The following is a 16053-nucleotide window of genomic DNA, read 5'->3' as shown; positions in this document are numbered from 1 at the left end:
TCGTTTATTGGACTGGAGCCAGAGTCTCGGGCAACCACGGTCAATGCAATCATTTCTGGTCCCAAAACAAACAGAGAGAGGAGGAGGTATGTAAGAGGGGAAAAGATAAAAGATTATTTTTCAATAAGTGACCGTTTTGAGCTCTTGCTCGAGCAGAGGCTTTTTAAAGAACCCTCTGGAATCTGTGTCGGAAAATCAGATAATAAAAAAGTCAACCAGGATCAAAGTGTTGAGGTGTTGTTGTGTCTTTCTTGTCTTCAATCAATTCCTTCATTTTCCTTGATTGGGGGTTTCATTCAATTCTGATTCACGCTGCTATTTCCTGTTTAATTAAATTCTGATTCACGCTGCTACTGTATCTCCTGTTTCATTCAATTCTGATTCACGCTACTACTGTATCTCCTGTTTCATTCAATTCTGATTCACGCTGCTATCTCCTGTTTAATTAAATTCTGATTCACGCTACTACTGTATCTCCTGTTTCATTCAATTCTGATGCACGCTGCTATCTCCTGTTTAATTAAATTCCGATTCACGCTGCTATTGTATCTCCTGTTTCATTCAATTCTGATTTACGCTACTATGACCAGTGTTCCTGCCCTGCGTGAATAATGGACACGGGAGACGGGATGGACGGAGTACTTCTTTTCTTTACTGTCAAGTATAAGAAACATACAATGCCGTCAGCATGAAGCACTCAATGGTGTTGGTAGTACACACATCTCGTCTTATCATCCTCAGATGTACTGAAGTATATGAATCAGACATTAGAATAAAACATTAGAAAATAAAACATTAGAATAAAACATTAGAATAAAACATTAGAAAATAAACAATTCAAAACACAATTGACCAAAAACATCACAACATACCTGTCAAGTATAAGAAACATACAATGCCGTCAGCATGAAGCACTCAATTGTGTTGGTAGTACACACATCTCTGTGGTAGGAGAAAACTCCAGTTAGAACACACACTTCTCAGCAGAGCCAGGTGTAAAACGCCTCCCCCCACGAATGTTAGATAGCCAACGTGCTCACATAAAGGTTTGTGAAAACGGCCAAATCTCTTATAAACAAATACACAACTGCACATCATCAACATCAAACCACTGTACAAACCCGGTTCATTACTTGGAAACCTATTTACAACATTATGGGCTTAGACCAGAGATATAACATCAAGGTACCACTGATAGCTGCCTATACCTTCTTATCATCCTCAGATGTACTGATGTTTAAGCAGCGTGTAAAGCCAGATACCATATGTCGTCGCGCAAGAGAAAGCAAATACGTCACTTCCTCCTGAAGTGACGATTTCAAAATAAAAGACCTATTTACAATCGCTGGTTGTCCCAAATCATTCAGAATTTACAATAAACTAAAACGGTAAACTAAAACCGCTGATCATTCTTCAAACCGTTACACTACTACTGTATCTCCTGTTTCATTCAATTCTGATTCACGCTGCTATCTCCTGTTTCATTCAATTCTGATGCATGTGTCCCGTGTTCCTTCTCCCACCTCCTGTTAATAATAATAATATAATAATAAACTTTATTTGTATAGCACTTTTCAGACAGAAATTGCAGTTCAAAATGCTTCACAGGAGTAAAAACAGGCATAAGAAAGTCAAAAGCACACAGTGGCTGAACCTGCGGTGGAGGGGTGAGAGAGAGAGAAGGCAGGGAGGGAGGAAGGAATCGTACATCATCTTTCCTCCCAGAGGACTCCCAGCAGGGGGGTGGCTGAATGGGGGAACGGTAAACACAAGCAGAGTAGAATCCTGTTTGTACAATCATCCTTCTTCTTCTTCTTCCAACAAACAGAGTGAGCCGAGAATCAGTTCTGTTAATTAACAGTGCACACAGACGATTGTATTAACCCTTTCACTACCACACTACAGAAGGTTAACCCTTTCACTGCCACACTACAGACGGTTTAACCGTAGTGTGGTAGTGAAAGGGTTAACCTTCTGTAGTGTGGTTGTGAAAGGGTTAACCCTTTGATGTGTGTGGCAGTGAACGGGTTAACCTTCTGTATTGTCACAGTGAAAGGGTTAACCCTTTGGTAGTGTGGTCGTGAAAGGGTTAACCTTCTGTATTGTTGCAGTGAAAGGGTTAACCCTTTAGTAGTGTGGTAGTGAAAGGGTTAACCTTATGTAGTGTGGTTGTGAAAGGGTTAACCTTCTGTAGTGTGGTTGTGAAGGGGTTAACCCTTTAGTAGTGTGGCAGTCAAAGGGTTAACCCTTTCACAACCACCCTACAGAAGGTTAACCCTTACGGTTTCTAGTCTACTAGCAAATACAGTGCAGTCGGTACAGCCTACTAGAGTGAGGAAATGTTAGACTCGGGATTAAGGGATAATCAACAAGAAGGTTTTATTTATTTATTTATTTATTTTAACTTAAAGGAACACGTCAACTTTTTGGCACATTTGCTTATTTGCCATCTACCCTGGAGTTAGACAAGCAGATAGATAATAATCTGTTTTGTTTTGGAGTTTTATTTGGAGTGTATTTCGTGACTGTTGGGAACTAGGCTACACACAGTGCATGACGCTAAGCTAGGCTAACGGTGCGGCTGTTCCCCAAGCCTAATGCATGCACAGAGAAGAAAAGGGTATGTATCTGCTTGTCTAACTCCAGGGTAGATGGCAAATAAGCTAATTTCCCAAAAAGTTGGCGTGTTCTTTTAACCTCTTAACACATTCCCTGCCACGCAATTTGAGCATCTTATACCACTCTCTGCCACCACTCTAAGTCTATGGAGATGTTCACCTTCTTTGCAGGGCTATAACTTTTTAAATTGTATTGCTAAATTGACATTACTATGGCCCATTCAATATTGATTATCTATCGTTCAGGATGTGGGAACGTTATACTTTTTCATTCATACATTCATACGAAAATACCGTCTAGAATATAAATATGTTTTTATTGTTTTCTGCAGTAATTCCTAGAACGCTAGTTATAGGCCTAAACGCATAATATAGATTATCGATTGCAGTTTATTTGTGATACACGCTATATTAAAAAATCCAACTGAATACGACCTAAACGTTATGACTCATCATGCGCGGATGAACGGGGCGGTGGGTCATTTATAAGTCTATGATCGTCAGTAAATGCTTTATGTAGTATGGGTTGATTTATTGATCAGTTGGTTTGTAAACAAAGAAATTTACAATCGCCTTGAAAATGACGTCAGCATCCTCTTACCGTTGGGCGATGAGACTGGAGAAAAAAGATCCCACTTATTTGACGGCGATCGAGTCGATCCATTTCCCGTTTGTATAATAATAATACACCCCCAAATCATGTCGATTATTGAGTTATGGCAGCAATCCATATACACGGTGTGTGTCTAGAGTCCCGCGACAATATGTGAGTGCCGGACGCATTTCCCACAGACGCACCGAGATCGACTCGTCCATTTCCGGTTTGGTAACTCGCCGATCATCCACCAGGCGGCAGTATTGAAGCGTTGCAGAGTTGTGCAGGCTCCCACTGCATCAGACCAGGCTCCGTGAGGGAATTATGAATAACATGGCAACATTTTTTAATATGATCTCAATAACGTTGTACGCCGTGGAATGGCAGAATTCGCATGAACTTGAAACACGTCGTAAGCCGTTTCCGGCGTGGGATGTGTTAAACCCGGAGCCCTATTTTCAGAAAATCCGCCTAAAATACATACCTAAGTAAATGGAATATTGCCATTTAAGGCACACCTAAAAGTTGATTATGCCACTTATACCATGGTCAATTGCCAACAATATGAAAGTTTTGCACTTGCCATTGGTGTGTTTTCCTTCCCTCGTTAGTTTATCAAGTTGATTAGTCAGCTGTGCTTTACCGCAATTGATAACAAGTACAGTGATTAAAAGCAGCCTGAAACAGCTCACGTTGATTTTTATTGAACACCTACAGTAGGGCTTTTCAGATTACAATGAATCCTCGTCATCGTCCTAATTCATTCATCACTTTGAGTACAACATATACAATGGCCATCAAAAAGCACTTAGGATTCAGACTGAAAATCTATTTGTTCGTTCTCTCTCTCTCTCTCTCTCTCTCTCTCTCTCTCTCTCTCTCTCTCTCTCTCTCCCTTCCTTAGAGGGTCAATGAGTTTCAGTGATGGGATGGGAAAGTATAAATAGTCAATTGTATTATCATAATCTGCAATGAAGCCTGTGAATAATTAGGTGATTAATATCCATGGATTAAAAGGTTAATTGTTTGAAGGGACTGGGTGAGTGTGATAGCGAGTACACTGCAGGTATTTTTGGTGTTGTGTCTGAGAGAGATAGGGGGAGAGAAAGAGCACATTTATGTAAGCACTGGAAAGCCTGATATATATATATAGGCCAAGCGGGAATAGATTTATTACAACCATCATGCATTAATTTTCACACATAAACACAATCATCACACTCTCAGTCTCTCCTGGTACATTCAGGGTGACTTTCAAAGTTTACACTTGAGTGCCTTCCAGCCAGTCAGGGACATTTCAACAGCTGCATTTCATGTTTTATAGGATCCTATCAAAAAACCTATTCAATCCCTTGTGAAGGACGTAGGCCTGTGTGTGTGTGTGTGTGTGTGTGTGTGTGTGTGTGTGTGTGTGTGTGTGTGTGTGGCGTGCGTGCGTGCGTGCGTGCGTGCGTGCGCGCGCGCGTGCGTGGGGGGGGGGGGGGGGCGGGGGTGCGTGCCTTCATGTGTGTTTGTATACGTGTAAAACACCACATAGTGTGAGTCTAAAAGTCCTGAATATGCCTACTGGCTAATGTTTGCCCATCTGTGTTTTTTTTTTTTATTTTATTTTTTTTGTAAAGCTCATTTCAACTCCACAAAGCAATAAAGGATACCAATATCCAACCATCTTGACCCCGAATAGAAGAACCAAGCGCTGCACTGAAGCCGATTGGACCCAGAGCACAAATGCAATACTCAGAAGCTGAATTGAATGTCAATGCTCCTCTATCCCATTGTTTTCTTTCAATCTCAAAGGGATTCCTTGCCTATTAGCTTTTGGCTATTGGTTCACCTCCAGTGATCAGAGCTGTGCCTCTCTAGGACTTTTAACCCTCGAGTCAACCTAAGAATCACACCTTTAGCCCTTTGCCGAAAACTGTGATCTCAGTAAAAACGTATCCTTTTCATGTATTGTTCCAATTTCTTTTCATGAATATCATTAGTAACTTCAGTCCTCACCATACATATCGAATATTTATAAATGTTCATCCTGTGAGGGCTGGGTAGGACTGCATGCTGCCCAACGAGGGCGTGCCCAACATTCTTCCTTACGCACCTGTGAGTGGTTGGTAATCAGCTCCTCGGGAGAGTATTAGTACTGCTGGTTGCCTTCCACTCCTGGCCAGGTCGTCTTGTTGCCACCATCTACCGCTGCATCTCTGGGGTGAGACGTCGTGCCGGCTACTGTCCTACTCCCTCTTCATGGACCTCGTTCCTCGGGTGAGGCTCGTCATCGCACTCTATTGTTCCACGGGAGGATGCCGTGTTCTCACTCCATTCCCCTTGGACCCCCTGTTTGCTGCGTTGCCCGTCTGCTGCGTTCTGGTCGGGAAGATGCCCGTGTTCTTGAAGATTCCTGTGTACCTTTTTGTTCGGCCTTTAAAGGCACAGTGCTGCAATTTTTGTGTTCTTGGACTTTAATGTTTTTTACCCTATATACATAAAATATAGCCAACGCAATTTTTTTATAATAAACATGTGAAAAAAAGGCTATTTGACGAGAATTGCGACAAGGGTGACTGGAGGGTTAACCTTCACACCACCTGTTTCAAACCCAGCCCAAGGAGAAGCCACTGTGCCTCCATTCAGGTCCATCGCATTGGAGCCGTACCAGAACTACAAAAGTCTATACCAGTATCTAATTAGGGGTGTGTAGTGTACCGAACGAATACAACGGTATGTTAACCACTAACGACCGCCCACCGGGGGCTGGTTTTTCCACAATCTAATATAATTATTATTATTTAAAAATAAATTTACAAGTCGATTATTAATTTCAATATAGAATATTCGTTGACAGCCCTACAAGTACAATTAGTTACTGCACACTACATCACCCCTGAGTGGAACATGGAAAGCCAAACTTTCCCCCACTGTACCGAAAACCCGTACCGAACCTTGACTTCAAAACCGAGGTACGTACCATGGTTTTTGTGTACCATTACACCCCTAGTATCTATGCATTACAGTTATATAAAATATGAATCAATATGTTTAATAATAATGATGTATTGATCTTTTGTATTGTTTAATCGTCGTTTGATTAGGCCTATTATTTTCTTTAATTTGGTTTACACTTAATTGACACGTCTCAAACCCTGCCCTCTTTTCTTGATCAACTGTTGTGATTGTGACATGTACGGTACCTTCCCTTCACGTACAAGTCTCAGCATGTGCGCTGATCAAAGGAGACTGGTGGATCAAAGAGTTGGTACACGTGGACTACGAAAGGCAAAAGTCTACAGACTGTCTGTCCACACAAACGGACTGACAAAACAGTAGTGGTGGGCCTGATCTCTGCAAACGACGAGAGGGCCTACCTGGAGGAGGTCAAGGTTCTAGCGGGATGGTGTCAAGAGAACAGCCTCTCCCTGAACGTCAGCAAAACAAAGGAGATGATTGCAGGCACGCGGGAACTATAAAACGGCAGGGGGTGCTGGGGGGTCGCCAGATAAAAAAAAAAAAAAACGTTTTTTTTTTTTTTTTTTTTTGCGGTCAGGCCACTGAACTTAGAAGCAGGCCAGGCCAGTGTTTCTATTTGCACCAGAGCAATAGTTAGATAACCTAGGTGGGGAACAACCAGGAGATCACTGCAACTCACACAAGTTGGAGAACTATCTCTCTCTCTCTCTCTCTCTCTTGCTCTCACACACACACAAAGGGAGCCGCATGTGATTGGTGGAGGCGGGATCCTTACGAAAAACTGCTAATCATTGACACATGCTAGCCTGTAATAATCCCCCCCAGAAAAATGTACTTTGCATTTGATATATTGCAAATATATGCCATCACACACACTGGCATTTAAAGGGTTAGAATTATAAAATGAATATGTGGTGTTATGATCAGGGCTGAAGTTGAATAAAATATTGTATTTATCAATTACAAAAAACTGAAAATCCATAAAAATCTGTGTTGTTGCTAATCATACATTAGCCTGTTTTTTAACAATAAGTTGTGATGCCATCACAAACACTGGCATTTAAAGGGTACAAATAAAAAAAATGCCTGCACCAGAATGCAGGAAATTAAGTCTTTGTAACAAAGAAATTCCTGGTGGGGGACCCCCAGACCCCCTGCTTAAAAAGTGGCCTGACTGGGGCTATATTTCCTGGCCTGAATGATTTCCCCAGTCCGGCCCTGGTTAAAAGCCTCCAATGCTTATTAGTGTGTGTGCGTTTGAACGTTTGCATGTTTCAACCATACATTTCCATTTAAAATAATTTTTTTTACCTCCTATAATAGTGGGGGTTGCGGCTCTCTGACACCGTTTTTTTTGGGTCGCGGCCTGAAAAGTTTGGGAACCCCTGGTCTAGCCTGTACCCCCCAGACATGTTGCTGGCCCCGTCAAAACAGTATCCTATCAGCCTCTCCATGGGCAGGTCGAGGCGTAAAAGTATTTTATACACAAAAACAGCGTCTCGGCTGTTGTGTCTGGGCCGGGCATTGTAAAAACCCCAAAAGAAGTTCTGAGCTTCCAAGTTGTCATCGGCTAACTGTATATTACACGAGAATTGTTCTTTTCCAGTGAGTGACATCAGTGGTTCCGTCAGCGCTCAAGCCAAAGATTGGGCTTTTGGATGCTTTGCCTCTAATTTGTCGCTGAATATCATGGGCAAGCAGCTGTAAGATTTCGTTTTGGATGTTGTTGGACATCCAGTTGTCTCTATTTTGGAGCCAATTCTTCAACTCGGGATCAGACTCGGTGCGCACTCTTTCCATCATGAGCTGCCATAACACCCCATCCCTATTTGCATCACCCCTCAGTGGAAGCCCCTGGCGCCCGAGGGGGGGTATAGGGGAACAGACTCAGTTAACTCTTCAATACCTGATGCTGAGGCTGAACCTGTCGTCTCTGTCTCTCTCTGACGTTTATCAGATTTAGTGGGACTGTCACTGGGACCGGCGGGACGTTTCGAAAATAAATCTGATATTTTTCTTTTCTGCGAGTGAGACATTCTGTGCTAGCAAAGTCTGACTACTAGCTCAAATCGACTGACTGCGCAAGCACTGTATCACAGTAGCTCAGTGGTTCGTGGCGCGTGGGAAGGGCGGGAGACAGGAGGTGTGTCAGAATGCAGGTAGGTGAATTCCAATGGTTGAAGGTAATCACAGAGACAGAGGGTTTTTACTCTTGAACAGGTTCGACTTTAATAGTAAGAACACAGAGTAAATTCTAAGAGAGAACAAGTGCTAAAAGCACAAGTGTAAGATAAGGTAAATGGGAGCTTATTGGAGGTCCACAGTAGAACCGTCCGCGTTATCCCCGAACGCAATTAGTGAAGACCTGACAATGGACAAGCAGAAGAGAGGTATGTTAAATAGAGACCAAATACCAACATTCCACACACACCCCCGTGACAGCCAATCAGGAACCACCCCTAAGTGACAGCACTAATTGACAGGGAAATGACAGGTGACAAGCCCAGTGACATATGCCAGGAATGTGGGTGGTCACCGACCGAGGTCGGTGTCCAGAACGTAACAGTACCCTCCCCCGACGAACGGCACCAGACGTTCACCTAGGAGCCTCGGGATTCAGCCGCCGGAAATCAACGATCAGGCTGGGATCTAAAATATCCCTTTGAGGCACCCAAGAACGCTCTTCTATCCCGTACCCCTCCCAATCCACCAAGAACTGAAACCCCCTACCCCTCCGCCTACAACCCAGTATCCTCCGCACCGTGTAAATGGGTTGACCGCCAATAAACCGGGGCGGAGGAACCACAGGCAGTGGCGGGGCCAAGGGCGATGAGAGGAATGGCTTCAACAGGGACACATGAAACGTCGGATGAACCCTCATAGAGCTCGGAAGTCGTAGCTTGTAAGCCACTGGATTAACCCGATGAATCACTTTAAATGGTCCTATAAAGCGAGGAGCCAGCTTCTTGGATTCCACCCGGAGAGGGAGATCCCGGGTGGAAAGCCAAACCCGCTGCCCTGGACGGTAAACTGGAGCCGGACGACGCTTACGGTTAGCCTGCCGTTGGGTACTAACCGAAACCTTCTGTAGCGCCTTCCGAACCTGTTTCCACGTCCTGCGACAGCGAGCCACATGTGCCTGGGCCGAGGGCACCTCCGCCTCCTGCTCCTGCTCGGGAAACAGAGGAGGTTGAAAACCATACTGGCACTGAAAGGGAGACATACCGGTAGAAGAGGAGAGAAGGGTATTATGCGCATACTCAGCCCAAGCCAACCTCCTACTCCACGTTGCCGGACTACCGGCAACGTAACACCTCAAGACCCCCTCCAAATCCTGGTTGACCCTCTCCGTCTGCCCGTTCGACTGTGGATGGAACCCAGACGACAGACTGACAGAGGCGCCGAGGCCGGCGGCAAACGCCTTCCAGAACCTGGAGGCGAACTGAGGACCCCGGTCCGACACGATATCTACTGGCAGCCCGTGGACCCGAAAGACATGCTGTATAATTAAATCAGCAGTCTCCCGGGCCGAAGGAAGCTTGGGGAGAGGGACAAAGTGAGCCGCCTTAGAGAACCGATCCACCACCACCAAAATGGTGGTGAATCCGTCCGAAAGGGGAAGACCAGAAATAAAGTCCAGAGATATGTGTGACCAGGGTCGTTTAGGAATAGGAAGTGGTCGGAGGAGACCCGCCGGTGCCCGTCGAGAGGTCTTACTACGTGCGCACACCGGACAGGCCGCCACAAAGGAACGCGTATCCCCCTCCACTGTCGGCCACCAGAACCTCCTACGGATAAATTCCAGGGTCCTGGTTGCCCCTGGGTGGCTGGTGAGGGATGACGCATGTGCCCACTGTAGCAAGCGTGAGCGCGCCACCTTGGGAACATATGACCGTCCCGGAGGACCCCCACCAGGATCGGGCTCCCGCGTTAGCGCCGACCTTACCACCTTCTCTATGCCCCAAGACACGGGTGCCAAAATCAAGGCCGGTGGAATAATGGGATGGGGCTGCTCCTCCCGCCCTGGAAGATCAAACTGGCGCGACAACGCGTCAGGTTTGATATTCTTGGAGCCGGGTCTATAGGAGATGGTATATCGAAATCGTGTGAAGAACAACGTCCACCTGGCCTGGCGAGCGTTAAGGCGTTTAGCCCCTTGGATGTAAGCCAAGTTCTTATGGTCAGTCCAAATAATGAAAGGATGTGCCACCCCCTCCAACCAATGTCTCCACTCCTCCAGTGCCAATTTGATCGCCAATAACTCCCGATTACCCACATCGTAATTACGCTCGGCTGGTGACAGACGGCGAGAAAAAAAAGCACACGGGTGCACTTTCCCATCCTTTAAGCATCTCTGAGAGAGCACCCCCCCCACCGCGACGTCAGAGGCATCCACCTCCACAATGAACGGAACCTCCGCGTCATGGCGGATCAATACAGGAGCGGATGTAAAACGACGTTTAAGATCGCAGAAGGCCGACTCAGCCCTAGGCGACCATTCAAAGCCAGGGAGAGAGGCCTTAGTGAGAGCTGTTAAGGGATTGGCTAAGGCGCTAAAATTGCGAATAAAGCGGCTGTAAAAATTTGCAAAGCCCAAAAAACGTTGTAACCCCTTGAGCGACGAAGGCCGTGGCCAGTCCAAAACTGCACTCACCTTGGCTGGATCCATGCGCAGATCGCCCTTCGTCAACACAAAGCCCAGGAAGGACACGGTGTCCGTGTGAAACACACACTTCTCAGCCTTAACGAATAGTTGATGCTTGAGGAGACGGTCTAGCACCTCCCGAACGTGCATTTGGTGTTGCACCATATTGCGAGAAAAAATCAGGATATCATCTAAGTAGACAAACACCGACACCCCAATCAAGTCTCGCAGCACGTCGTTAACCAGGGCTTGGAAGACTGCCGGAGCATTAGCCAAACCAAAGGGCATGACCAAATACTCATAGTGCCCATTGGGTGTGTTAAATGCAGTCTTCCACTCGTCTCCCTCTCTAATCCTGACCAGGTTGTATGCATTACGTAAGTCAAGTTTAGAAAAGACCTGTGCCCCCTGTAAGCACTCAAAGGCCGTGTCCATGAGGGGTAAAGGATATCGGTTCTTGATGGAAACGTCATTCAATCCCCTATAATCAATGCATGGGCGCTGATCCCCATCCTTTTTATCAACAAAAAAGAAGCCAGCGCCGGCAGGGGAAGTGGAAGGGCGTATGTGCCCCGCAAGCAATGCCTCCTCTATGTAGGTGTTCATGGCCAAGGTTTCGGGGCGTGAGAGAGAGAACATTCGCCCGCGAGGCGGGGAGGTACCGGGTAGAAGATTAATGGGACAGTCGTATGATCTATGAGGCGGAAGTGCTTTAGCACGCGTCTTGCTAAAAACGTCCGCCAGGTCCCAATAGATCTCAGGCACCCCTATTAAATCGGGATTAGAGGGTAGATCAGAATCTGCCACGCTCCCCACCATCCTGGAGAAAGAGGGAGGAGACAAAAGAGAAGAGGGGGGGGGAGACAAGGGTTTGGGCAAACTCCCGCTGACGATCGACTTGACGTCGGCCGCCGTTGAGAGTTCGCCCGTGCTCCAATTAATGACACGAACACATGACGACAACCAGGGATGACCCAACACCATGACAGAATAGGGGGAAAAGATGACAAAAAAAGTAACCCATTCCCACTCCCCACCCTCCACCCGGATGTGTAAGGGAACTGTGCGCTGGGTGACGCTCCCACTGCCCAGGGGCCGACCGTCCAGGGCATAGACTGGTAAGGGAACCCCTAAGTCCTCCACCGGGGTTCCCCACTCCTTCACCAGTCCTACGTGAATAAAATTGCCCGCCGCCCCTGAGTCAATGAGAGCCTTAGTTCCCCTAATGTCACCCCCACAGTTGATCGCCACCTCAAAAAATGTGCGAGAATCCGTGGTTTTGGCAGGAATGAGCCCACCTGCTGGCGCCCTCTCGAGGCCCGACGGCGCACCTTCCATCCCCGATTGGCGCCGAGCCGATACAGCCTGGACCCGACAGCTGCCGAAGCGGTGACCGGCGCGGCCGCACCGGAAGCAGCGTCGCTCTTTGATGAAGCGCTGCCGCTCGTCGTCCGAGAGCGACAGCGCTCCAAGCTGCATGGATTCATCACCCAGTGGCCCACTCGTGTAATGCATGGAATTATCAACACCAGGAGAAGAAGGAAAACATACCTGGGGCTGGGTGTTGTTGACATGCTCCTTCTCCCTCTCCCGGTGCCGATTATCCATCTTGATGGTGGTGTTGATCAGCACTTCCAGCTGCTCGGGGATCTCACGCGCGGAGAGAGCATCTCGCATCCGCGCTGAGAGTCCCCTGACGAACAGAACCACGCAGACGTTCTCCGCCCAAGCTGTCTCCCGAGCCAAGATCCGAAATTTGATAGCATAAGCTGCGACTGTGCGGAGGCCCTGCCGGCAGTCGAGAAGACGACCACCAGCCTCGAAGATCGAGAGTACCCGGGAAGTATCGAATACTCTTCTCAATTCCCGGGTAAAGGCGTCCAGACTGTCGCAGATTATCGCCCCTGCCTCTAATTCCGCCGTAGCCCAGGAGAGAGCTTCGCCGGTGAGCAGTGTGATAATATACGCTACCTGCGCTGTCTCCGATGGAAATGATCGTGGTTGCAGCCGGAAAACGAGTAGACACTGGGTGATGAATTCCCGACAACCATCCGGTGATCCGTCATAGCGAGCGGGCGCCTGCAGATGTGGTTCGCGGGACCGCTCCTGGACCCCGAACCCCCCCCGACTTTCCTCTGCGTGGAGCGCTGCTTCCCCCGCCGCCGACTGCACACCAGCCACTCCTTCTTGGGCTTGTCGAGCTGTGGCCAACGCCGACTGCGCCACCGCTTGGGATGATCCGACGACCCCATTGAGTCGGATTAACTCGGCGCTGACCAGCTGCTGATGTTCCTCCATCCGTGTCTGGGCTGCTCCCTGCGTCCGGAGCATCTCCATGATGGCCTCCATGGAATTCTGATGGTCAGGTCTTCTGTCAGAATGCAGGTAGGTGAATTCCAATGGTTGAAGGTAATCACAGAGACAGAGGGTGTTTACTCTTGAACAGGTTCGACTTTAATAGTAAGAACACAGAGTAAATTCTAAGAGAGAACAAGTGCTAAAAGCACAAGTGTAAGATAAGGTAAATGGGAGCTTATTGGAGGTCCACAGTAGAACCGTCCGCGTTATCCCCGAACGCAATTAGTGAAGACCTGACAATGGACAAGCAGAAGAGAGGTATGTTAAATAGAGACCAAATACCAACATTCCACACACACCCCTGTGACAGCCAATCAGGAACCACCCCTAAGTGACAGCACTAATTGACAGGGAAATGACAGGTGACAAGCCCAGTGACATATGCCAGGAATGTGGGTGGTCACCGACCGAGGTCGGTGTCCAGAACGTAACAGAGGTGAATACAATTAGTTGTTTCACCTGTCATTCAATCAGTCTGTGACAGTCTGTCATCACTCGAAAATCTACTCGGTTTTACACGTATGATTGTGTACATACAGTAGTGTAATGAATGAATGAAAACTTTATTTAACAGATTGGAGAATGGCTACAATACAGTACGGCTCAATACACACAATATTAAAATGGTGACGTGCTTTGAGCAGGATAAACTTATAATATACAGTGTTACAGTTATACAGTTACAGTATATACAAATATATAAATACTGTCAAAAAAAAAAAAAAAAAATTATATATATTTTTTTTTCTTTTTGCAATAATTGAGAGGGGGTGCTGCAGCACCCCCCGCACCCCCCCTTCCCGCGTCCCTGGATGATTGTGGACTTTAGGAGGTCGGGGGTCAGGGACTACAGCCCCCTCAGCATCGACGGGGCACCGGTTGAGAGAGTGAACAGTTTTAAGTACCTCGGAGTCCACATATCCGAGGACTTGACATGGACCTCACACATTGACAGTGTTGTTGTGAGGATTGGTTCATTCCCCGCCACACGCTCCGCTCCTTTAAGGTACTGTGTTGATTGGTGCATTCCCCGCCACACGCTCCGCTCCTTTAAGGTACTGTGTTGATTGGTGCATTCCCCGCCACACGCTTTTGGAGCAAGTATCAATTCCAGCACGCACCTGTCATAGTTTTTGATTAGCGCCCCAGAGGCTTTTTATACTGGGACTTCCCTTCAATCGATGTCGGGTCGTTTTGAATACTTCTGTTTCTGCCTGTTGTTCCCCGTTGCTGTGCCTCGTCTACTCTCCCTCCAGGACATCTGTGGATTTCCGCTGGTGAAGACCTTGTCCCCCTATTTTGAGCTGCGCCTCGTTTACCCGCTTTACTCTTGCGCTTTGGTGAGTTTGAACCAAACCCCTTTTTGGACTATTCTGTTTTGTGTGTTTTGAAGAACACTGAAGAGTTCTATTTTTGCTTACACTTGACTCAGCTAAGTTGTGTGTTAAAGGAGACACTGAAGATTATCATTTTGCTTGCACTGGACTCAGCTGGGTGTGTGTTTAGAAGAGACACTGAAGATTATCGTTTTTGTTTTGCACTGACCCTCAGCTAAATTGTGTGTTGTGGTGAACACTGAAGATATCGTTTTGTTTGTTCTGGACTCAGCTAAGGGAGGAGGAGACCGCACTGCCTCTGTGTGATGTGGACTGTTATTGATCTCTCTCTCTCTCTCTCTCTCTTTTCCACCTCGAGTTGAAGCTGGGAGTATCTGCAGAGCCGCTTCGGCGTCAACACCGTTTCCCCACCTCGAACACCAAGAGGATCTGCAGAGCCGCTCCGCTGAAGGCAGTCTCCCTTTGTTTCAAGATTGTTACTTGCTCCTGTTTGACTCTGAAAATAAATACGCCCTAGTATTTGGCTAACTCTGAGCTACCTGTCTGTGTCGTGCGTTTGAGGTCGGTTTCAAACCCTAACAGTTGTGAAGAAGGCACGACAACGCCTCTACTTCCTCAGGCGCCTAAGGAAGTTCCAAGTCAGTCAGAAGATCCTTAATAACTTCTACTCATGCACAATAGAGAGCATCCTGACTGGCAATATCACCTCCTGGTTTGGGAATAGCACCGCACAAGACCGTAGCAGACTACAGAGAGTGGCCCGCTCAGCCGAACGCACAATTGGAGGGGGGCTTCCCACTCTCCAGGGCATTTACAATAATCGGTGCATGGGCAAGGCTAAGAGAATTATCAAAGACTCGAGCCACCCAAACATCTGCCTTTTTGAACTGCTGTGGTCAGGCAAGCGATACAGGAGTCTCATGGCAAGCACAGAAAGACTCAGAAGAAGCTTCTATCCCCAGGCCATCAGGATGCTCAACGAACAATAACACTATGTAACAACCATCAAATGCACTCACAGCACACACATCCACACGCACACACTCACTTTAAACATACAACTCACTGCAGCACCCACTTTAACCACTTTAGTACACCTAAGCACACTTTATATTTATCGGTAAAGAATTTGCACTACAACCCATACCTCATTACACCTTACTGTAAATTATATTGTACCTAAATTGTACCTCATCCCACTTCTGCTTTGCACTGTATAGTATATTGTATGGTAACTCAGTTACTTCTACTCTACATAGAGCATTGTATATATGTATATACTGAACATTTTTGTCTACGTACTTGACTTCTATTTTATACTTGCTATACTTATTTTATTATCTATTTTTGCCTAGCACAGTCTCTGGAGCGAAACAGAAAGAAGAATTTTGTTTAAAAGTATTCTGTACTTCTGTATGACAACTAATAAAGAAACTTGAAACTTGAAACTACTCTTCTCAGGTTGGCGCTATTGAAATCACCCACAACCACAATAGCAGCGTCAACATTAGCTGCTTGGATTCTATTTACCTCGTT

This window comes from Notolepis coatsorum (genome assembly GCF_963971535.1).
Source record: "Notolepis coatsorum genome assembly, chromosome: 7".
NCBI classification, from domain to species: Eukaryota; Metazoa; Chordata; class Actinopteri; order Aulopiformes; family Paralepididae; genus Notolepis; species Notolepis coatsorum.
Note: the sequence above shows the minus strand (reverse complement) of the source record.